Source organism: Urocitellus parryii, chromosome 11 (genome assembly GCF_045843805.1).
Source record: "Urocitellus parryii isolate mUroPar1 chromosome 11, mUroPar1.hap1, whole genome shotgun sequence".
Lineage (NCBI taxonomy): Eukaryota > Metazoa > Chordata > Mammalia > Rodentia > Sciuridae > Urocitellus > Urocitellus parryii.
In genome coordinates, this window is record NC_135541.1 from 81,964,123 (window position 1) to 81,988,359 (window position 24,237).

The window sequence follows — 24,237 nt, forward strand, 5'->3', positions numbered from 1 at the left end:
ATACATTGTACAGATAGGAGAGAGAATAAACACCAAGAAAAATAATTTCATAGTATTAAAAAAATAACAAGTAGTTTAATGCCTGAAGCATTATCTAATAGATACTCAACAGGTATTTCTTAACAAAATAATGCACTTGCCCAAGGAATTAGATTGTGCCTGATGGGAATTAGTCAGAAAACACTTGTTTTATAAAACAGCTTTTTTGATATAATTCACATAATATTCAATTTACCTATCTAAAAGATGTTTTTAATGGTTTTTAGTATATTCAGTATGTGAAATCACCCTAAGCAATTTTAGAACATTTTTGTTACCTCCAAAAAACAGCTTGCACTCATTAGTAGTCATTCTATACCTCCCTCCCACCACTCAGACTCAAGTCACAACCATTTATCTACCATTTGTTTCTAAGATTTTGCTTTTTCCATATATTTCTATTTTTATTTTTTTAGATTTAAATACTTTAAGATTCAATGAATAAAAGAGCAGAAAATGCAAGTTACAATAAACAAAATTCTAGAGTACTTAAGAACACAATTTCCACACTTTTTCTATTAGCATATAAAAGCTAATAATATGCAAAAACCATAGCTTTAGTCCTTTGAATTGACCTGAAGTTATGTTCTGAAGGGTTTATAACACTTAGTAACTGATATTAAAAAGGCAAAAAGCATTATAACTCATAAACAGTACTCAAAACTTACTTAGTCTGTAAAAATAATAGGAATGCAAATGTTTTATTTGCCATAGAGATAAGGGGGAAACATCAGTGGAATGAATTGGACCACATGACTCACACTTCATTACAAGCCATTTTCCCAAATTCACAACTTTCACATTTGGGTGATCTTAAAAAAAAAAAAGTTAAAAAAGAAAAGAAAGGAACTTTCACTAGATGTAAATAGGCCAAGTCATTTAATACCTACACATGTTTAAATTGACTACACTTTTCTAGCTGGAAATGTATTTTCCTTATTTTAGTGAGCTTAAATAATGTACCCATGGTAATGAATAAAACCTGGGTTTATGTCCAGAAACCTTCTCTATGAGCCTGTTTCATAATTACTCCAATATTATGGAACATAATAAGACATTTTCTTGGCTCAGTTTTAATAGTAATAAGAATTTTTAAAATCCATGCTACTTCACAGTTTTTCAGACTTTTTTCTCCTAAATATAGTATTTTTAAATTCTTAGGTATGCTATATAATTATATAAAGTCCATTTCCATGTGTTCATAAACTTTAGCATCCAATAGAAGTAGTAGGAACTAGGCTATTTAAACTACTTCCTCATCTCCACCTCTTAATTACCAGTAATGAGTTTTATTTAGAAAACAATGAGGAACAAGTACTATAGCCTAAAGGAATCTAGGAATTGAAGGAACTCAGACACAGAAATTAAGGCTCTGGAGAGGTTAAGTCATAGTGGAAACTTCTGGAGTGGAACTGAACTCTTGTACCCTTTTTCCAGCTGCAGACTTAGATAAGGTGTGAGGTGTTTAGTTTGTGCATGGACCCAGCATAAACTGACATTTTATCCATCTTTTTTTCCCTCATGAAACAAAAGAAATGGAAATACAAGTGCTTGTTACCACATGCTTTTTAGGCTTAAAAGCCTATCAATAAACATGCTGTATCTGTGATTGAGGAGACCACTTTATAAACTGCCAGAAGAATCTCCTCTAATGGAGACTGAAGTCACTCTCCCTCCCCAAGAACCATGAGGGAAAAGAGAGATAGTCCCCTTCTTGCACAAGGGGTCTCCCTTTCTCCTCTGACCTCCCTATGCCTCTCCCAAACAGGCCAGGCTGCCTTGGGAGGTGGCTGTGAGAAAAAGCAAGGCTCAGTCCTCCATGGCAAAGTCTTTGGTCTTTTCCTCCTGGTCCCCCACTTTGTAGTGCAGCAGAATGCCACAATCTGGCTGGGCACAAACCACGAGCCACTGAAGCAGGAACAAAATTTATTTTTGAACTGCAAGAAAACACTTCACATGCTCCCAGGAATTCTCCCAAAATCCAGGCAGCTCATCCAGGAACAAGCCACCAGAAATATCTCCTCCAGAAATCCCTCCCCCTGCACTTCCCCAACCAATGGGAACTCTCAGGGAATCCCCGGGAATTCCCACAAGAACTCCAAAGCAGCGCGAGAACTCAAAAGTAGCGGCGGAGAAGATAGTAATGCCTCGCCTGTCAACCAATACTGTTGACAAAATGCCAGGGGCTGTACAGACTCTGCCATGGCTCTCATCTTCTCCCCCCTTCTGCTTAATTAAACAACAAGCAATGTGGCTTAGGGACCCTGCCTATTAGGTTGTCCAATACAACATATCCTACTTACCCATCATCGGATGATCTGACCTCTAGGCGTCAGCCTCCTGTCTTTGTTTGGTACCACTGCAATTGGATCATACCCGACACTGACTACCAGTACAGCATATAACCATACTTGTGGATAGGCCTTTGCACCAGTGTGGGGGAGGTTGAGGTTCTTAGCCTCACCTTTGTTGGCCCCTAAATTTGGCCCTTGGTGCCAGTGGGGGGGTGAGGTTCTTTGCCTCACCTCTGTTGGCCCCCCAATGTTAGACCATCACTAGTAGAAGAGAGGAGGATACAAAATGCCATGACACTAAGCCAATTGAGGGCTCCTTTGAAAAATTATACCACTGGTGACACCATCATCAAAGATAATCCAGCACTACCACAATTTGCTGCACCAACAGATAGTTCACAATGCATACAAGTGATACATAGTCCAGGCAAGTTCTGCAAGCAGTTCAAAGCAGAGGAATCCATCAATATGTCCATTTCCTCCCAAAGTAAATTGACTTCTTGATTGAGCATTCCTTGTTGAGTTATTATTCATTGATGCATCAGTTTATACAGTTTGTTGTGATAACTATCGAAGAAGCTGTAGTTCTGTTTTATCTTTGTCTTCACTGGCACTGGGATGAAGATAGGAATTCTGGCAATGATGCTAAAAAAATATGTAACATTCCAACAGGTACCTGTTGGAAAACAATTTTCTGAACAATTTACATTATCCTGAACAGAATTATTAAATATAATAAAAAGGAAAGATGAAAGTAAACAAACAGATCTGTTAACTTCCTTATTTGTACACATATTAAAACAATCCTCAACAGCTGTTTACCCAATTTAAATTAAACCATTAAAATCACGTGAATAAAAAAAAAATTGGATCCATGTTTTCATGAGCGCTCCTCATATATGATCTATGGATATATGCACATACAGACATACAACACAAAACAAATGTGCACACAAACGTACAACACATAAGAAAATAGTAAAGGCCTTGTAGCTTACACAGGTGAAATCTCCATTGCAATGTTTAAAACTCCACAGTCAATAAATAAAACTGATCAGAAAAACATTAACCTAGGTCTGTATGAGCTCAAAAAATAAAATAGAACTTTATGATGTGGGAAAAGGCAATAATAAAATAGATATTGAAAAAAGCATCCTGGTTAATCACTGTTGCAGATGTAAGAATAGCCAAGCTGGAGCTCTGGATATGAGGTGTTATGGATTTGAGTCAAATCATCTTCTTTTTGGTCTGTAGAAATCGCTTTGGTTAGTCTCTCTGGAATCCAAATCGGCTGTTGTTCTCCCTGTGGAAAGACACAAACAGAACCCCGACTCCAGACAATCACTGGTTCAGGACCTTTCCATTGTCCTGTTAGAATATCCTTCCAAAGTACCTTAGGCTTATGTACATTTTTTGGACACATATGCCTTTCTGCAGCACTAAGCCCTGATGAATCCAAATTTCAAAAGTTTAGAGTAAAAAGGGTTATTTTTTAAGTTTATCTTTGGGGGATATATACCCCTTTCCAATTCCCTCTTTTTGCTTTAATAAGTACATTTTAATAGTTTGATGAGCTCTTTCAACTATGTCTTGTTCCTGAGGATTGTATGGGATTCCTGTTATATGAGTAATGCCAAATGATGAGCAAAATTGTTTAAAAGAGGTAGAAATATAAACTGGACCATTATCTCTTTTTAACTGTATTGGAACACCCACAGTGGCAAAATTTTGTAAGCAATTAGCTATAACATCTTTAGGTTTTTCTCCTGCATGAATGGAGCCCATCAAAATTCTGGAAGAAGTATCAATTGTAACATGCAAATATTTTAATTTTCCAAATTCTGGCAAGAGTGTGACATACATCTGCCAAATATGGTTAGGTATCAATACTCTAGGATTGACTCTAAGATTAACTTGTGGTAAAAAGGTCACACAAGTTTGACATTGTTTTATTATTTGTCTAGCTTGTTCCTTGGTTATTTTAAAATGCTTTTGTAAACTATTAGCATTGACATGGAACCTTTTATGAAAATTTGTTGCTTCTTCTAGTGTAGAGAAAATATGTATGTCAGGGTAGTTTTATCTGCTAAATCATTGCCCAAACTAAGGGTTCCAGGCAATCCTGTATGTGCTCTGATATATCCTATAAAGAATGGATCTTTTCTGTCTCAGATTAGACTTTGAATAGTGGAAAACAAAGAGAAAACAGTAGAGGAAGGAGAAATCCTACCAGCGTCTTCAAGAGATACTATATCATTAACTACATACTGACTATCAGAAAATAAATTAAATACAGAATCTTTAAGCATCACAAAAGCTTGTAAAACTGCAATAAGCTCTACCTTTTGAGTTGATTGTTTGGGAACTAAAAAATGGAAAAATTTGATCAGGGGTAACTACTGCTGCTATACCATTATTTGACCCATCAGTGAATACATTTGGAGCATTCATGATAGGGGTTTTTCTAGTCATTTTTGGAAAAACTACATGATGCGAAGACCAAAAAGACAACAAAGGATTAGATGGTAAGTGATTATCAAATGAAACCTTAGATTTACACATGATTATTGCCCAAGTATTTAACTCATTAGCTAACTCATCAATTTGATCCATAGTATATGGAGTAATAATTTTATTGGGAGAAATTCCAAACACTCCCTTTGCTGCTTTTATTCCTTTGAGTATTAATTGTCCTACAGCCTCAGGATACCTAGTAAGAATAGTGTTAGGAGAATAAGATAAATGTATCCATAATAATGGACCTTCTTGCCAAAATACTCCTGTAGGAATATTTTTGTTGGTAGTAAAATAAATAATAAAGGCAAACATATCAATTCTATCCAAATGCATATTTTCCATATATTTTTCAATAATTTTTAATGCCTTTCTTGCTTTAGGCATTAACATGCGGGGTGAATTTGGACCTGATGGACCTTTTAGGATATCAAATAAAGGTCCCAACTCTCCTGTTGGTATGCCTAGATAAGGTCTTATACAATTTATGTCTCCCAATAACTTTTGAAAGTCGTTAAGTGATTTGAGTTGATCTACTCGTATTTGAATTTTTGGTGGACGGACCATGGTTGAGGATAATAGAACTCCTAAATAATTAATTGGAAAATTTAATTGTACTTTATCTATTGCTATCTCTAGATTATATTTTTTAATACATTTGTAAATGTGGCATAGCATTCCAGCAATGTGTTTTTTATCTTTGTGTGCTAACAATACATCATCCATATAGTGAAATATTTGTAGTTCAGGATTTTGATTTCTAAGTGGCTGGATTGCTTTGTTAACATAAGTTTGACACATAGTTGGGCTGTTAGTCATCCCTTGAGGGAGTACTTTCCATTCATATCTCTGATCAAGACCTTCATGATTCAGTGCAGGGATAGTAAATGCAAAACGTGGACTATCCTGAGGATGAATTGGAATTGAAAAAAAAAAAAAACAATCTTTAATATCTATAGCTAAAATGTACCAGGTTTTTGGCAAAGCAGACAATTGAGGAATCCCTGATTGAGCAGGTACCATAATAACCATCTCATTATTAATGGCTCTTAAATCTTGCAATAATCTCCATTTACCAGATTTCTTTTTAATGACAAAAATGGGAGTATTAGAGGGAGATACTGAAGGTTGTATATGTCCCTCCACTAATTGTTGTTTGACCAGGTCATGTGCTGCTTGTATATTTTCTTTAGTCAGGGGCCACTGAGGAACCCATACTGGTCTTTCTGATTTCCAAGTAATTTTTATTGCCTCAGTGACCCCTTCTGAAAACCCAATCAATGTCTATTTATTCCTTGATCTATTTGAATTGGTGCTGCTATACCTTGTTCTCCTAATCTTTTTTCTTTCCTGAAACCTTGTCTAGCCCTAATAGTGGGTGCATTTGGATTAATGTTATTTGTTAATGTCAAACCTAATTGATCTAGGACATCTCGTCCCCATAAATTTATAGGAAGATGATCCAATACATATGGCTGTATAGTTCCTCACATCCTTCAGGATCCTTCCAATCTAATACCATTGCACTTCTATGGGGATTAGTTGCCACTCCTAGGGCTCGAAGCGTTTGAGTAGCTTGTTGTAATGCCCAATGTTTTGGCCATTCTTGACGAGATATGATGCTAAGGTCTGCACCTGTATCCAGTAGCCCATTAAATTCATGTCCTTGAATATTTAGTTTTAGCATTGGGCGAGAATCTAAATTTAAAGACAGCATAGCCCAATCTACACCTGTGGAGCCTAATCCCCTGGAACCTCTTTCTATACTACTGCTGGAAAATTTATCATGTAGGCTGGGTATTATTAATAACTGTGCTAGTCTATCTCATGGTGAAATTACTGATATACCCTTTGGAGAACTAGCTATAATTTTTATTTCACCTTCATAATCAGGATCAATTATCCCAGGACTTATCATAAGTCCTTTTAGAGTAGAAGAACTAACAATAAGCCTACTGTTCCTTGGGGAAGAGGTCCTTTTACTCCTGTGGGAATGATTTGAACTCCCATCTCTGGAGTTAGTACTGCTCTGGCAGAGGCGCAGATGTCCAACCCTGTACTCCCTCTGTTTCATCTCATGAGAGATCTGATGGATAATGTGTCCTGGGCACTACCCTGATGGTATTGCTGGGTTCCTCCATGGTGTTTCTGGGTTTCTCCAGTGCCCCGTATATTTTTGGTCATGGGCCCCAGAGAATTGGGCCCCCCTGTCCGTTTTTTGGCAATGGAGCCTGATGCCTTTCTCCATGATATTGTGGGTAAACACCTGGTCCTTGTCCGTTTTTTGATAATGGAGTACCCTCTATGGTGGTTTGAGAATGGCATTCATTAGCCCAATGTCTCCCTCTATGGCATCGTGGGCAAATACCCGGTATTCTACTCCTTTGATACCTAGCTTTGTTAAATCCTCCTCCTATGGGGCAATTCCTTTTAAAATATCCTGTTTGTTCACAATTGTAGCATGTTTTTGGCCTGGCATCTAAAGCCTGTTGTACTGCAGCTGCCAAGACTTTCTCTTGTTCATTAATGTCTCTACATAATTTAATATATGTGTTTAAATCTCCATGTTTCCATGGTCTAATGACCTCTCTGCACCAACAATTTCCTTGGTCATAAGCCAGTTGTTTAATTAATGGCATTGCTTCTTCTGTATCCCCCAAAACTCTGGTAGCTGTTTGAATAAGCCTATCTACAAATTAGGTTCATTAGCTCCCTGTATTACCTTAGATAATTGACCTTGTAAATCTCCATGTCTTTGTAAAGTCTTCCATGCCCTAACTGCATCTGCAGCAAGTTGTGCATATATAGCAGGATCATATTCATTTTGTTGCCATTGACCCTCATAAGGTCCTTTTCCTAATAACATATCTAGATTTCTTTGAGGGTAACCGGCTGCTGCATTTCACCTAGCTGTCTCCATGCAAAATTCCTCATTGGCAACCTTCCATAACAAATATTGTCCTCCATTAAGCATGGATTTACACATACTAGCCCAATCTGCTGGCATCATGTACAAATTGATAGTGGATTCGACCATGCTTACATTGAAGGGTGCTTGAGGACCATAAGTTGGTACAGCCTCCTTTAACTACTTCATGTTTTGAAATCTAAAGCATGGTGAATTCATTGCCATCCTGCCTGCTCAAGTACAGGGCATGCTAATCTTTGTGGTTCTGTCTCAGAATTCCATCTATCAACTAAAGAGGTTGAGGGCCACTCAGCTATCTTCATAGGTGGAGCTGTTGGTTGAATTACGCCCTCTGGTGATAGAAAGGTGTTAGTAGCAGCCTCCTGCTGTAGCTTTTTCCTAAATAGCTCTTTCTCCTCTAAGATTTCTTCCTTTAAGTTTTCTTCCTCTGTCTGACTAGCTCAAGAGACCTCCTTTGCTTGATCTAAAATGTCTTTCTCCATGGTCTGAACCTCTAACAATTTACTTAACACTCTTTCAGTTTGTTTTTTGCTAATTTCTAATCTATTATAAAGATAACGCAACCCAATAAGATAACACAAAACAAAACCAAAACAGAATGAAACAAAAACGGAACAAAAAATCGTTCTATCAATTTTCCTATTTTCTTGACATGTGCATTTGTGGTCTATTTCTATCTCTTCCTCAGGGGCGAACAACTTCAAACCTTGAGCCAACTATTTTTCCCAGTTTGCCTGAGAAAGTTCTAGGGATAGGCAGCTTGAAACAAAAACAAAACAAATCAAAACAAGAACACATTGTTTTTTAAAATGGTCACCCATTCTCTCGCCTTTCCTTAGGGGCGAGCAATTTCACTTACTCCCAAGTTTCAGGCGTTCCCCACACGGGCCACCAAATGCCGCAGTCTGGCTGGGCACAAACCACGAGGCACTGAAGCAGGAACAAAATTTATTTTTGAACTGCAAGAAAACACTTCGCACACGCTCCGGGGGAATTCTCCTGTAATCCAAGCGGCTCGTCCAGGAACCAGCCACCAGAAATATCTCCTCTGGAAATCCCTCCTCCTGCACTTCCCCAACCAATGGGAACTCTCGGGGAATCCCTGTGAATCTGCAGGAGAACTCCAAAGTAGTGTGAGAACTCAAAAGTAGTGGCCAAGGCAGATAGTAATGCCTTGCCTGTCAACCAATACTGTTGGCCAAATGACAGGGGCCGTACAGACAATGCCGTGGCTCTCAGCAGCAGAATGTACAGGTGAAGAAGGTTGTCCCAGGGAGAGCAGCAGCATGATCTCTGCTGAAATGACCCTGCCTTGCTCCACTTGTACTGTCTCCTTTAGGTAGAGCAGTGCCTGCTTCCAGTGTGTGGCCAGGTGAAAAGGCGAGATGGACAGCACCAGGGGTTTCTCCGAATCTCCTCCAGGGAAGGTCACCTGGAACCAAAAGGCCAAACCATGCATGGGCACCCAGCCATAACAGCTGTAGAGGAAGTGCCCAGCCACCTGGCCTCCAGCTCCAGCTCCAGCTCCAGGCCAGAGTGGGCCAGCTGGAGATGAGCAAAGTGCTGCAGCCAGGCCAACACATCCTGGCTGGACAGACCCTGCACCAAGATCTCTGAATGGCTCATGACGCTGCATGTGGCGAAGCTTTGTAGTCAACTCATGTCCACGCCATAGAGCTGCTTCACCTGGCTCCAAAAGCCTAGGTGCCACTCCAGCATCTGGTTGCTGATGGGGGCTACAAACAGCTCAGTAAAAGCCAGTAGGAGAATACCGCCCTCCTTCAGCCACTGGGTCCGCGCATGCAGCACAGAACTCAGCATGGACTCCTGCAGAAGTCCATAGCCCATTCATTCACTCACGATGGCATCCAAATGCTCTGGAAACTCCACCATCTCCACTGGACCCTGCAGGACATGCACTCAGTCCTCCAGCCCATTGAGCCGCCCTACCTCTTGGGCCTCTTGCCAAATGGCACTACAGCCTGGGCACAGAATATGCTCAAAATGCTGGTGCCTGCACCCACCTCCAACACGGTCTTGCCTTGCAGAGCTGCCCAGTATCACAGGATGCCAAGACAGTAGGCATTGGTGAGGATGCAGTTGGAGATCATCTCCTCCCCATCATGGCCCAGTAGCACTCGTAGTACAGGTGGTCCCGCTTGCTCTTAGTCCTCTGGGGTCGGGGTCATAGCAAGGCCACCTCCTTCTCTCTGCATCTTCTTCTTCAGTTCCCTCCCCTCCTTTGCTGCAGCCCCCTGACTCTCCAGATATTTCATATAAATGGAATCATACAATATGTGGTCTTTTTGTGATTGGCTTCTTCACATGACATTTTCAGGTGTCACCTACAGTGCAGCATGTATCAGTAGTTCATTTTTTTATTGCCAAATAATATTCCCTTTTATGGATACACCACATTTTATTCAGTTGACAGATCCTGAGTTATTTAGATATTTCCTGGCTCTTATGAATAATGCCATATAAAGTTCATGTACAAGATTATATGTGAACATTTTATTTTCATTTCTCTAGCATATATACCTTTGGGACTTACTGAGTCATAAGCTCTTTCTCCTTACTGGGTAAGTGTAAGTTCAAAAAAAAAAAATGGAACTGTTAATTCTGGCTGAGAAATTAGAAAAGACTACTTAGAAAAAGTGGTGTGTGAGCTAAGTTTTGAAATAGGAGTGATGGGATTAAACCAGAAAAGGAAAAATGAGATGACAGAAAGTCAGACATTTTGACTTGAATAGCATTTAACTTATGTTTGCATATCATTATCCAAAGTACATGTATGAAAACACAAATTGGTATAAATATGTTTTATATACAACCAGAGATATGAAAAGTGTGCTCTATATATGTAATACGAATTGTAATGTATTGCACTGTCATATAAAAAATCAATTAAAAAAGACACTTAAAGAGTGGTATATCAGTAGTAAATCTTCATCAAGACAGCATATGTTTTTACTTCTGAATGTTTTATTAGTACATTATAGTTACACATAATAGTGGGGCTCATTTTGACAGAATTATATATCATGGAATAAAATTTGCTCTACTTCAGTTCCCAGTACTTCCCCTTTTCCTCTCCTTCTCCCTCCTCCTGTTTCCCTTCTACTCTACTGGTCTTCCTTCTATTTATTTATAATTTTAAAAATCAGTTCTTTATATATAAACATAAAGGTCAAATTCACTGTAGTGTATTAACATGTACATAGCATAATTTGGTCAACTTCATTCCGTTATTCCTCTACTTTCCCATTCCTCCTCCCACTTCGTCTATCCCCTTCCTGTGCTCCACTGATCTCCCTTTAATATTCACAGGATCCCTCCCCCACTTTTTCCCCTTTCTTTGGTCAAGCTTCCTTGTATGAGAGAGAACATTCAACCTTGACTTTCTGAATCAGACTTATTTACACACTCTCTCTCTCTCTCTCTCTCTCTCTATATATATATATATATATATATATATATATATATATATATGTAAAATACTCACAAAATTTAATATTTAACTAGAACTCGACAGTTTCATGATATTGAGTACATTCACATTTGTACAACCATCACCACCAACCATCTTGAGAACATTTCCATCTTGGCAAATTGCAACTTTTCAGCATTAATAAAGATAACTCCCAGCCCCTGGCAGCCTCTACTCTACTCCTAGAGTACTTTTGGACTATTTCTTTTTCACTTAGTAAGAGACGTCCACCACTGACTAATGGGTGGTGTCTATATTTGCAGGCCTTGCTGCAAATACATGATTAAGTGTATTATAAGGACAGGTAACAGAAAATAGGGAAAATAAAGAGGTGAAGACAAAAAGTAAACATATGGATCTTCTATCCGCATGCTTAAGCAGCCCTGCCACAGATCTGCCTGATTGTTTCACATCAAGAAATTCACCTTCCACCTGGTGCTGTGGCACATGCCTGTAATCCCACCAGACTGGGAGGCTGAGGCAGGAGGATTGAAAATTCAAATCCAGCCTCAGCAAAAGCAAGGGGCTAAGCAACTCAGTGAGCACCTGACCCTAAGTAAAATACAAAAAAAAAAAAAGGCTGGGGATGAGACTTGGTGGTTGAGGGCACCTGAGTTCTATCCCTAATACTAAAAAAAAAAAAAGTCCTTCCTATAATCCCAACTACTCAGGAAGTTGAGGCATGAGGATTGCAAATTTGAGGGCAACCTGGGGAGCTTAGGAAGACTCTACCTCAAAATAAAATTTGTAAAAAGGGCTGGGGATGCAGTTCAGAGGTAGAATGCTTCTGGGTTCCAGTTCCTTTAATGGGCAGTGATAAAAATGAAATTGATTTTTGGAGTCATTTACACTTTGCAGATCCACCAGCAATTTCACAGTTTCCCTGCTTTCACAGGAGGCCAGGCACATCACAGCACCACTATAGCTTCATGTCCTCAGTGCCCAACAATGGTGAGGATTCTGCTGAGGGTCCTGTAGGCACCTTCCATGTTCCCCTCTTGTACCATCACTGTCCTGGCATTGAACTTCACATGTTTTACCATGATCTTGGATTGAAATCTAAATTTTATAGAACCCTGAGCCCCAAGAACCCAGCTAACCTGAAGCACATTTGTTTGCACTGATGCTTTCTGTCAAGAAAGCATTTCCTAGTACTGCCTCTTGAAAAACAACTTGGCAATGCCTCAGAATTACACAGTTATACTATGATGGAGGAACTTTCCAAAAGTGTTAAATAAAAATTGATCACTGTATAACCCTAAGCCTATATGTCTATAGTTTACTAAATCATATTAATTAGTAGAGTGAGTGACTGGACTCATCAAAAATTGAGTATTGAAAAAAGTTCTTTTTAACACTCCTGTACTTTACTTTAATATAATAACACATAAGTAATTAGCTTAGCCTTATAAAAATATGGGGCTTGGTCAAAATGTTTACTCATTTTTTAAAATAATGGTAGAATACACATACCACTCACTATCACAACCATTTTTAAGTGTACAGTTCAGTTCAGTGGGTTAATTACTGTCATGAGGTTGTGTTCTCGATCTTCAGAACTCTTTATCTTAAGAAACCAAAACTCCATTTCCATTAAGCAACTCCCCATTCCACTATTCATTCCCTGGCAGTCACCAATCTAACTTTCTGCCTCTATGAATCTGACTACTCTGGGTCAGATTAACTAATGTTAAGTAGAATTATACAGTATTTGTCCTTAGTTCACATAGGATCATATCCTTAAATTTCATTAATGATGTATCAGAATTCCCTTCCTTTTTAAGGATGAATAGTATTCTACTATATGTGTGTATGCCAAATTTTGTTTATCCATTCAACCTTTGATGGACACTTAGAATGCTTACACTTTTGGCTACTTAAAGTAATGCTATGAGCATGGGTGACCAAATACTTGTTTGGTTTTTGTTATCAATTCTTTTGTGGACTTTTACCCCAAAGTAGAATTGCTTATTAAGTTTCTTCATCAACTGCCATACTGTTTTCCATAGTGGCTGCACTATTTTACTTTACCCGAACAACAACACAAGAGGGTTCCTATTTTTCCATTCCCTTGTCAACACTTGTTATTATTATTATTTTTGAATAGTAGCCTTAATCCTAATGGGTATGAGGTGGTTCCTAATTGCAATTTTGATTTTCATTTCCCTAAAGATAAGTGATGCTGTACATCTTGTGCTTATTGGTCATTTGTGCAACTTATTTGGAGAAATCCTTTACCCATTTTGTAATCAAATTTTATTGTTGTTGAGTTGAAGGAGTTATTTATTTACTATGGATTTTTAAAAAAATATTTATTTTTTAGTTGTAGTTCGACACATACCTTAATTTTAATTATTTATTTTTATGTGATGCAGGGCCTCACACGTGCTAGGCAAGCACTCTACCCCAGCCCATTACTTTGGGGATTTTTTAAAAAATATTTTTAGTTGTAATTGGACATAATAACGTTATTTTATTTATTTTTCTATGTGGTGCTGAAAATCGAACCCAGTGTCTCACTCATGCTAGGCAAGTGCCCTACCACTGAGCCACAAAACCAGCCCAACTCTGGATATTAAACCCTATGGGATATGGGATTTGTAAGTATTTTTATCCCTCTTATAAGTTGCTATTTCACTATCGACTTAACAAGTTTTAAATATAAATAAAAGTCTTGGGTTTATTTGAAACTTTAATATCCTCATCACTATTGAAGGTCTTAAAATATTATACTTTTCTAGCTTGTACCTTTTCCTCACCCACTTCTAGGTATGACATTACTGCAGTCTTTTTTGAGCTGTATGATAATTTTAGACTTAGACCCCCTGGGTAAGAAATCTAAACTTTTTCTCTGTCATGTAATGAGGAAGCCACATAATACAGTAAAAATTCTTGGACCAGTGGGGAGAAAACCCAAAGTTTACACCTGCTCTATCACTTATTACTAGTGTAATACTTGAGTAAGCCATTTAACTTTTTTGACCTTAAGTTACATGTTTACAAAGCAGAATATTAATGACTGGCCTCCTGTGAACCATTCACCTTTATAAAGGATGGACAACACTTTCACCATGTGGTCCAGCAGTCATGTTCTCTGGTGTTTAACCCAGTGAATTGAAAACATATCCATATAAAACCCTAACTATGCATATTTATAGCATCTTTATTCATAACTGCCCAAACTTGGAAGCAATCAAGATGTTCTGATGAAAACGAATGAATTTAATTCTAGATAACAGAATATTATTAAGCACTAAAAAAAAAGTTAGAAAGCCATGAAAAAAACATGGAGGAAGCTTAGATGCACATTACTAAGCAAAAGACACCAGTCGGAAAAGGGCTCCTAACTGTTCTATTCCAATTACATAATATTCTGATAAAAAAACTTAATTTTTTAAAAATAATTGGGGATGAAGGGGTGAATAAATCAAGAATCAAACTTTTCTCATTCTCTGCTCAGCCTAAAAGGTAAAAAAAGGAAAAAAAATCAAGCAATATGCTTACCTGTGTTTACCTTGATTAAAGCAAGATTTTAGTTGGAAGAAAAAGGGTGAAGCTTATCACAGAATAGTTTTTCATTTCCAAGTATTGCAGAGGACAGATCAAATGATAACCACTGCACCTTAAAACCATTAGGAAGCTGCCTATTTAGAAACTCTTCAGCACAGAACACACTTTCCCCCTTTATCCGGCATCACCCTGTTTGAAGTTACACCTGTATCAGAATCTCGGCATTACACATATCATCTGTGGGAATTTTGAATCGTTTATTCACAAAATGTGGATCCCTAGGCTTGCTGTGAGAATTAAATAGGATAGGATATTTCAGGAGGATCATGAGTTCAAAGCCAGCCTCAGCAATGGTGAGGTGCTAAGCAATTCAGCCAGACCCTGTCTATAAATATAAAATACAAAATAGGGCTGGGGATGTGGCTCAGTGGTCCACTACTCCTGAGTTCAAGTCCCGGTTCCAAAAAAAAAAAAATTCAAAAGGCTTAGTGGACATGTTTGCCTGCAATGACTAAATAACTGACTTAAGTATTGCCACATTGGACAATTTTCTGGCTCCAATTCCACAATCCATTGACATTATTTCCTTTACAATTTTAATGGGATGACAGATAAAAAAGAAAGTACAATAGTTTTACTGTAAAAATAAAGTTTGTGACCACTATATGTGGGTTAAACAGATTATTAAGCCTTCTCCTTGACCTCAAGAACTCCAAAATTGAGTTATAAAATTTTTGTTTTCTATTTTCTTGAAAAGAAAAAAACACCCTAGGGCAAATCTATCAATCTGTGAATAACCCTGAAATTTCTCAAGGAACATTGCCACACCTGGCTGCATTCTGGAACCTACCAATATCTTTCACAGAGAGTTCACAGGGCACACAGGGATAGGCTCATTTCAAAATGAGCACAGAGTTTGGGTTTCCCTCTGGTTCTAAGTCCCCCACATTGAGACTCACTGTGGTCACTTCAAGACAGGTAAGTAGATGAGCATTAGTTGGGAGCTGGAGATGCAATCTACAGTCTCATGAACTGTTGCCTCATCTGCTAGGAACAGTTGCCTTAAATTAAGTCCAACCTGGCCTACCTCAGCCTCAATCTGGGAGCTCAAAACCCCTCCTAGCCCACCAGAAAGAAGAGTGACACCAAGCACAGTCTGTTTAGAGTGGATTCTTGGAAATCCAGCAGCTGGGGTTATTTTTTTTTAACAACATCTCCAATTCCACTTTGTATTTTACAAGTAAGAAAATGTTTTAAGGTAAACAAGAAGCATCCTCTCTCTCCCTTTGGCCATCTCTCCCATTCCTAGAGAATTGGGAGGAAAGAAATGTCACCAGGAACCATTTGGAGCCAGGAACACAGAAGCCAAGGCCAGCCTAGATAAGCCCATTTGCGAAGCACTTTTTTCTGATGGATACATTCCTGACTGGTTTCAGACTGGTCACTGGAGGACAGCGAGCTCAGGAGGCTGGCTGCCAGGCTGGAATGAAGGGGCCAAGGGAAGGGAAGCTGTCCATGAACCAACAAGCCTGCATAGGCCAGATGGGCAGCTCAGGAGGAGCAGGAAGCTTGGAGGGCGCCTTACCTGAAGGACTCAGGGGTGAAGCTGCTGCCATCCAGCAGCCCCATCTTGCAGAAGAGGACACCCATTGAGGTAGGGTACCTAGGAGAGCTCCTCCAGCTGGAAGTCCTCCTTAAACTTCATCATTGTGAGAGCCAGGTGCCTGGGAGCAGGCTGCCCAGGTGGGCGCCGCCGCCTTACCTCCGCTGAGCCCCGGATCCGCCTATACCCATGCTTGGGGCCTCAAGCTGAGCACAGGGGCGCGGCCGGGTTGCTGAAGGTAGGCTGGGGCAGGAAACACCGCCGCTGCCTCTCGCGGAAGCCCAGGCCAAAGTGTAGCGGTGGCAGCGGCAAAAACCCTGGCCGACCTCCACCAGCAGTTGTGCTGCAGGTGGCCCAGGGAAAAGGGCGCCCTTAGGTGCGCACCTTGCTGCTGGTGCCACCCTTCTGAGACCTGCCAGAGGAGAAGTTTGGAGTATGGTGGCTGTCTCAGCCTCAGCGACTCCAGCCTGGGTGTCCCCAGCGGCCTGATCAGCAGTGCTCTGCCTGGTGGAAGCAGGAAGCAGGGGGAGGGCGGGGAGATTCAAGGTGGGCTGGCGCCTCGCCAGGAAAGTAATCGAGAAGGCAGTTAGCGTGTCAGCCTCTCTGGGGTTAAAAAAAAGACAAACACTGCCGCAACCCGGCTGCACGAGCCGCCGCAATCCGGCTGCACGAGCCGCCAGCAACCCGACGAGACACAGAAACAGGAACCTCTCAAGCGGGAAACAAAGCTTTATTTAAAAAGCCCGCCAGCGATCCCTGTGCGTCTTGCTAGCAAGCCGATCGACCCACGTGTGTCACCGGAACCCGGCGCTTGGACCTCCCTCAGAAGTTTCCTCCTACTATCCTTCCCCAACCAATGGGAACTCTCCCATTACATGAGTGACATGAGTAACCCAGTCCAGTAACAGGCCGAGGTGAACAGCAGGAGTCCAATTTCCATATGAAATGTAAAGCTTAACATAATCATATCCTCAATGGTTCCCTGGCAGTCACCTAAACCAAAAGAGCCATGTATCAATACTTTTGCTGTGGCTCCTAGCAAAACACGGCAAAAAAGCTTCTTTCTACAGCTTCTGGGCGCCTTTGGTTTCAGTTTCTGCACCGCCTCTTTTCTCCCCCTCCCCTTCCAGCTATTTTTTGCCCTTGGGTTTCAGAGTTAATAGGGAATGTCAGAATATGACATTGTTTTAGTCAAATTGAAATCCAAAAACTAAAACTTTTTTTAAATACTCAACATTTGCAAACCTTCAAATAAGAAATGAAGAAGAGGAAAAAGGAAAGGGATTAAAAAGTGTTGAGGGCCTACCAAGTGCCCAGCCCTGTACTGATACAGGCATTTTTTTTCCTTTTTTCTAATGCCTGTCACCCATGGTAAATAAGAGCATAGAAGGAGTTAAAATCACACCTTCCCTTTTAAAATTTGCCCATACTCAGAATTGAAAATGCTTAAAATCAAATTCTGCAGGGTAAGCTTATACTTGTATAGCAATTACCTGTGGTGTATAAACAAGCACATGCAATATATTATTAAAGTTTATGTTCACTTGATTACATAAAGTTCAGGCTTTTCAACTGAGATTTTTATTCTTTAATCTCAAGGATTCTCTTGCAGTAACCTCTGAAAGGGTGTAATAGAAAAGATTCTCTTTCCCAGGTAATTCATTTATTCATTCATTCATATAAAATATTTTAATTAGATAAAATGTCAATCACAGGCTAGTCCCAATGAATAAATAATAACAAAAACTAAGAATTTTACCCTCTACTGATGGAGACCTGTTTAGATCCAACATTAAAAGACATGCCATCAAGCCAGGTGCCTAGGAGTCTACTTGGCTCAGCTACCCATCAAGCCCAGTGGCTTCTGAGGCTGAGGCAGGAGGATCACAAGTGGCAGCCCAGCCTGGGAAACCAAGCCCCGGCCTCAAAATTTTAACAAGCATGGGGGATTTATATCTCAGTGGTAGAGTGCTTAACTAGCATGTGTGTAAAGTCCTGGGTTCAAACCCCTGAACTGTAAAAACTAACAAACAAATTCCTCAAGCAGACAAATATAGACACACTTAGGTAGAACTTGGCGGAAGAGGCAATGAATTGAAATTGATGAGTTTTCTGAATTTCAGATAATGCAAAAGATTTGAGATAAAGTGGGGGGAATGTATTCTTGGTAAAAGAAATAGGAAAAATAAAGACCAAGAAACAGAGTGTAAAATGTGAGAATGGGTAAAACTTGTTGCCCAGCAGGACAGAAGTGGGAAAACAGTTGGAAGAGTTGGGGGACTTTGAAGTTTGTCACTTGGACAACTGCATGGACAGAGTACTGGAAGCAAGAGGAGGACAGGTTGGGAATAGAGAAATAATAAGGCTTTATCTGAACTGCTTGAAGGGAGAGAGGGTCAGCCTTAGCTCATGTGAAAAGTTAAGATTGAAAATATGCTTTTGGGTATTGTGGTATTTACTGATGGCTGAAGTCCAAAAGGCCGATAAGAATGAGTTGCTCTGAAGAATAATTAAAGGGTAGACAGAGGAGGAGTTGATTGTGAAGTCTTTCAAGAACAAAGAGCCAGAGAAAGAGGCAAATCAAGAAAGAGAGATGACCTGGAAACCAAGAGAGAGTTTTAACCATTCAATATTTGTAGTTACTAACACCTACTGTGTGCCATGCTATTATGCTGGGATCTAGATACAAATGAATAAGACACACAGGGACTTACAAATGAATGGAAAAAAAAAACAGAAAAGCAACGGATCAATGAGAGACAGAAAGAGAGGTAGAGACACACAGAGAAAGGGAAAGACTTAATTCCTGTCCTAGGACTCATTCCTTGTTCTAGATCTTAAAGTCTTGGAGGACACAGGTAAGTAGGCAGTCGTAGTACAATGTAACAGTGAATACTCTCTCTGTATAGTGGTACATAAAGACTGCAGAGGGAGAGTATTCTACAATCTCAGGGAAGCTTCTGAAGGTATCTGACTTTTGATAAGAGTGGGGGTGGGGAGAAGTTTCCAGCCTACTCTGCATGTGCAGAGACTCAGAGGAAGAGAACACATTTCAGAGGGAACTGAAATTACTTCTGTTTGGCTGCAGTTTACAGTGGGGCTGTGGTGATGGGTAGAGTTGGGAGCCACTGATGTTTTAATGCAGAAGAAGGGCATCTTAGAAGACCTCCAGCTGTAGTAAAATTCGAAGATGGGAGATGGTCTGTTACTCTATTTTAGATTTACAGTGGAAAAACTTTGCTTATTAAACACCTGCTATGGGCCAGGGTCAAAACAGACATCATACTCAAAGTGTTTAGATGGGGGAAGTTTAATGAAAGGACCCTACAGAGTTGGGGGCAGGATCAAGAACTCACAGATTTGTGGGGAGTTGAAAGGAGGCAGAGATAAATATTCTGATCTGTCTCAACTCCTGTTTTCTCATCTCCTACTGGAGTCTCCCATGATCTGCCCCAACCAAAGCCAGAAGGCAAAGGAGCCTGGACATAGCAGTTCATACAGGACAGCCTTAGGAAGCAGATGATAAGGACAGGTAGTAGTAAAAGTATATAAAGCTACCAGCACACACCCAATTCATCCAGCATTTACTGTAGGAATCCACAAGCACTCTAGATATTTCAAAACACAAAGGAATTTCATCTGGCATTTCAGTGCTTCTGAGGTCCTTGGAAGGGCTGGAGGAGTAGAAATCCCCAGACTAGTGAGTACAAGGTTACATCAGTTATGATGAACATTACTAGTCTGGTTTATTTCACTTCCTTTTAAAATAATTTTTATTTCTTCTTTTTAGTTATACATGACAGTAGAGTGTATTTTGAAGCTCAAGCAAGCCAAATGTAATTTTAAATGTTAATCTAAACTGGTCAGCTCTTTAGAAACAACAAAAAACCTTAACTAGAGAGTAAATCTACTAATTCCCATAGTTGGCCTCAAAGCAGCCATCAATTGAAAAAGAATTAAAGCTTAAACTAATCATCAATACTTAATACCTACCTCTCAATAACCTCCTAAAACCAACACTGGACTAATCTATTATTCTTATAGAAAAAATTATGTTAAAATGAGAAACAAGAAGATAGTTCTCCCTGCATAAATTTATATCAGACCAAATAATTCACTGATAGTTAACAACTTCATAATATTAAATAAATCATAAAACTATTACTAATAGCATTGTTAACCCAACACTGGTGTGCACTTAAGGGAAAGATATTAAAAAAGTAAAAGGAACTCGGCAAACATTAACTCCACCTGTTTACCAAAACATCACCTCTAGCATAATCAGTATTAGAGGCACTGCATGCCCAGTGACACACGTTTCACCAGTACAAAGGTAGCATAATCACTTGTTCTTTAAATAGGGACTAGTATGAATGGCTTGAGGAGAATTTAACTATCTCTTACTTTTAATCAGTGAAATTGACCTTCCTGTGAAGAGGTGGGAATATTCTAATAAGATGAGAAGACCCTATGAAGCTTAAATTTAGTAGTCTAACAGCCTTAACTTCACCTACAGGGTCAAAATTATTGTTAACAGACTAAAAATTTTGGTTGGGGTGACCTTGGAGTACAAATAAGCCTCCGAATGATAATCATCTAGACATAACATGTCCAAATTAGGACTCATCAGTTGACCCAAACTATTGATAAATAGAACAAGTTACCCTAGGGATAACAGTGCAATCCTACTCAAGAGTTCATATGGACAGCTTAAGGTTTATGACCTCAATGTTGCATCAGGACATCCAAATGGTTTAACTGCTATTAATGGTTCGTTTGTTCAACGATTAAAGGCCTAAGTGATATGAGTTCAGACTGGAGAAATCCAGGTCGGTTTCTATTACTATATTTCTCCCAGTACAAAAGGACAAGAGAAATGAGGCCAATTTAACACTTATGCCTTAGATAAATAAATGAAATAATCTAAATCTAGTAAACTATTATAAATATCCTGCCCCGGAAAAGGGCTTGTTAAGATGGCAGAGCCCGGTAATTGCATAAGACTTAAAACTTTATACAGACGTTCAATTCCTCTTCTTAACATTAATGTTTCTATTAATCCTCCTCCTCCTAATTATCCCAATCCTGGTAGCCATTGTTTTCCTAATCCTTATTGAACAAAAAGTACTCGGCTACATTCAACTCCATAAAGGCCCCAATGTCATCAGGCCCTACGGCTTACTCCAACCATTTGCCGATGCAATGAAACTATTCATTAAAGAGCCTATAAAACCTTTATCATCATCAATTATACTGTTAATTGTTGCTCCTACCCTAGCCGTAACCCTGGAATTTACCATGTGAATCCCTGTTAGAGTCTGTAAACAAGTCAGGATGGCGCCCAGCAAATGTTAGAGTCTGTAAACAAGGCTGGATGGTGCCTGGCATTTTGCCAGAGGGAGTGGTTTGTGAAGTAATGCCAGCGAGCCATTAAGTGTGGAGATTCCTTATTGGTTGACTGATGTATCTAGTTTATGTTAATTAAGATAAGCTGTGTGGAATGTATAAATACCTCTGTTGTCCTACAATAAACAGCTCCCAGTCCTGCTGTATTGATCTACACAAGTCGTTCATCACCCCCCAGTTATTTTGCTGCAGCCGGACTTCGGCAAATCCCCGTACCCATAACCCAACCCCCGATCAGCATAAATATAGGCGTACTATTCATCCTCACTACCTCAAGCCTAGCTGTATATGCAATCTTTTGTCAGGCTGAGCCTCCAACTCTAATAAACTGTAATCAGAGCATTTACAATCTCATATTAAGTAACACTAGTCATTATTCTCCTCTCTGCATTACTAATAAATGGCTCCTTTACTCTATCTACCCTTATTACTACTCAAGAGTTCACATGACTACTACTACCAACATGACCACTAGCAATAAAGTGATTCATCTCAACACTAGCAGAGACCAACCAAGCTCCATTTGACTTAACAGAAGGAGAATCACAACTTGTATCTGGCTTCAACATCGAATATGCAGCCAGCTCTTTTACCTTATTTTTCATATCTGAATACACATATATTATTATATATTACTTTAACTGGCCTTAATATATCAATCACTGCCCTTTACACACTATATATATTAACCATAACACAATGGGAAAATTTTACATACCACACGTCTAACATTGATCCTTCTTTCATGCGAGAAAACACACTTATGTTACTTCACCTCTTCCCACTTATCATTTTACCAGCAAATCTTACTATCATTTTCCATTGCTATTCCTGTAGTATAACTAAATATCACTAACATACCTCCTAAATAAATTTAAAATACTATCAAATATAAAAAAGACCCTCCAAAATATAATACAACCCCACATCCAATTCCTCCACTAACAATTAACCCTAATCCACCATAAATAGTGTTGGTGCAGCAACTTGTGGTAGTGTTGGAGTATTTTTGCTGATGATGTCATCGGTGGTACAAATTTTCCAAAAGGAGCCATCAGTTGGCTTGGTGTATCTTCCTCCCTTCTGCTTGTCATGATCGTTCAGCTAAAATTTGGGGGCCAACAGAGATGAGGCAAAAAACCTCAACCCCCACCCATGCTGGTACAAAGACCTCTCCACAGGTGTGGCTTTATACTGGACCGGTAGTCAGTGACGGGTAAGATCCAATTACAATGGTACCAACCTAAGACAGGAGGCTGACGCCCTGAGGTCAGCTCATCCGATGACGGGTAAGGACCATATGTAGTATTGGACAACCTAAGGCAAGCACGGTCCCTAAGCCACATGCTGGTTGTTTAAACAGAGAGGGGGGGATGTTGAGAGCCACAGCCAAAGGGGCCCCAGCAAACTTCCAGCTGCCAGCAAACTTCCAGCTGCCGGCTGATGATTGGCTCACAGCGGCCCCAGCAACATCTAGCTGATTGGCTCCTCTGCGGTGATGTTCATTGGGCTCTTTCCCCGCCCTTCAGACTGCCAGCTGATGATTGGCTCACAGCGGCCCCAGCAACATCTAGCTATTGGCTCCTCTGTGTTGATGTTCATTGGGCTGCTTCCCTGCCCTTTCAGACCACAGAGCTGCTCATTGGGGGACTTCTTTGGCTCTGCCCATGCGACCCAGCCAATCGGCCTCAAGAGCAGGAGGATATTGGGAGGTGGTGAGGCTTGTGTTGGGGTGAGAGGCTTGTGGGAAGCCAGTGGTGGCAGTTGGGCTCTGAGGGTTTTTTCCTGAGGAGCTGTTTTGTTTGGCGTTTGTAGTTCTAAAAATAAAGTTAGTTTCTTTTGACAAGTGGCTCCTGAATTGTGCCCAGCAAGACTGCGGCAAAATAGGAGACAGCTTTGAGGAAAATCCTACAAAATCTAAAACAAAAAGTATACTTAATGAATATGTAACGTATGTCATTATTTTTATATGGAATTTAACCATGACCAATGACATGAAAAATCATCATTGTTATTCAACTATAAAAACATTAATGATAAACATCCACAAAACTCATCCCTTAATTAAAATCGTCAACTACTTCTTTATCGACTTACCTGCACCCTCTAATATTTCTGCATGATGAAACTTTGGCTCCCTTTTAGGCTTCTGCCTAGCTATCCAAATTCTCACAGGGCTATTTCTGGCAATACACTACACATCAGACACCATAACAGGCTTCTCATCTGTCACTCACATTTTTTGAGACATTGTACTACCATTTATTATTGAAGAACTAGTAATAATTCACCTTCTTTTCCTCCATGAGACAGGGTAAAACAATCCCTCTGGCCTTATCTCTGACTCAGATAAAATCCCTTTTCACCCATAATCTATTATCAAAGACATCCTTGGGGTCCTTCTCCTTATCCTAGTCCTAATAGTCCTTATCTTATTCTCACCAGACTTCCT

The 24,237-nt window shown here is 39.7% G+C and overlaps 1 pseudogene; it reads right to left on the reverse strand.

The window, feature by feature from the left end:
• Nucleotides 1–1,848: 1,848 nt before the first annotated feature.
• Nucleotides 1,849–16,070, reverse strand: LOC113178145 (protein arginine N-methyltransferase 6-like; annotated as a pseudogene).
• Between the last annotated feature and the right edge of the window lie 8,167 nt (nt 16,071–24,237).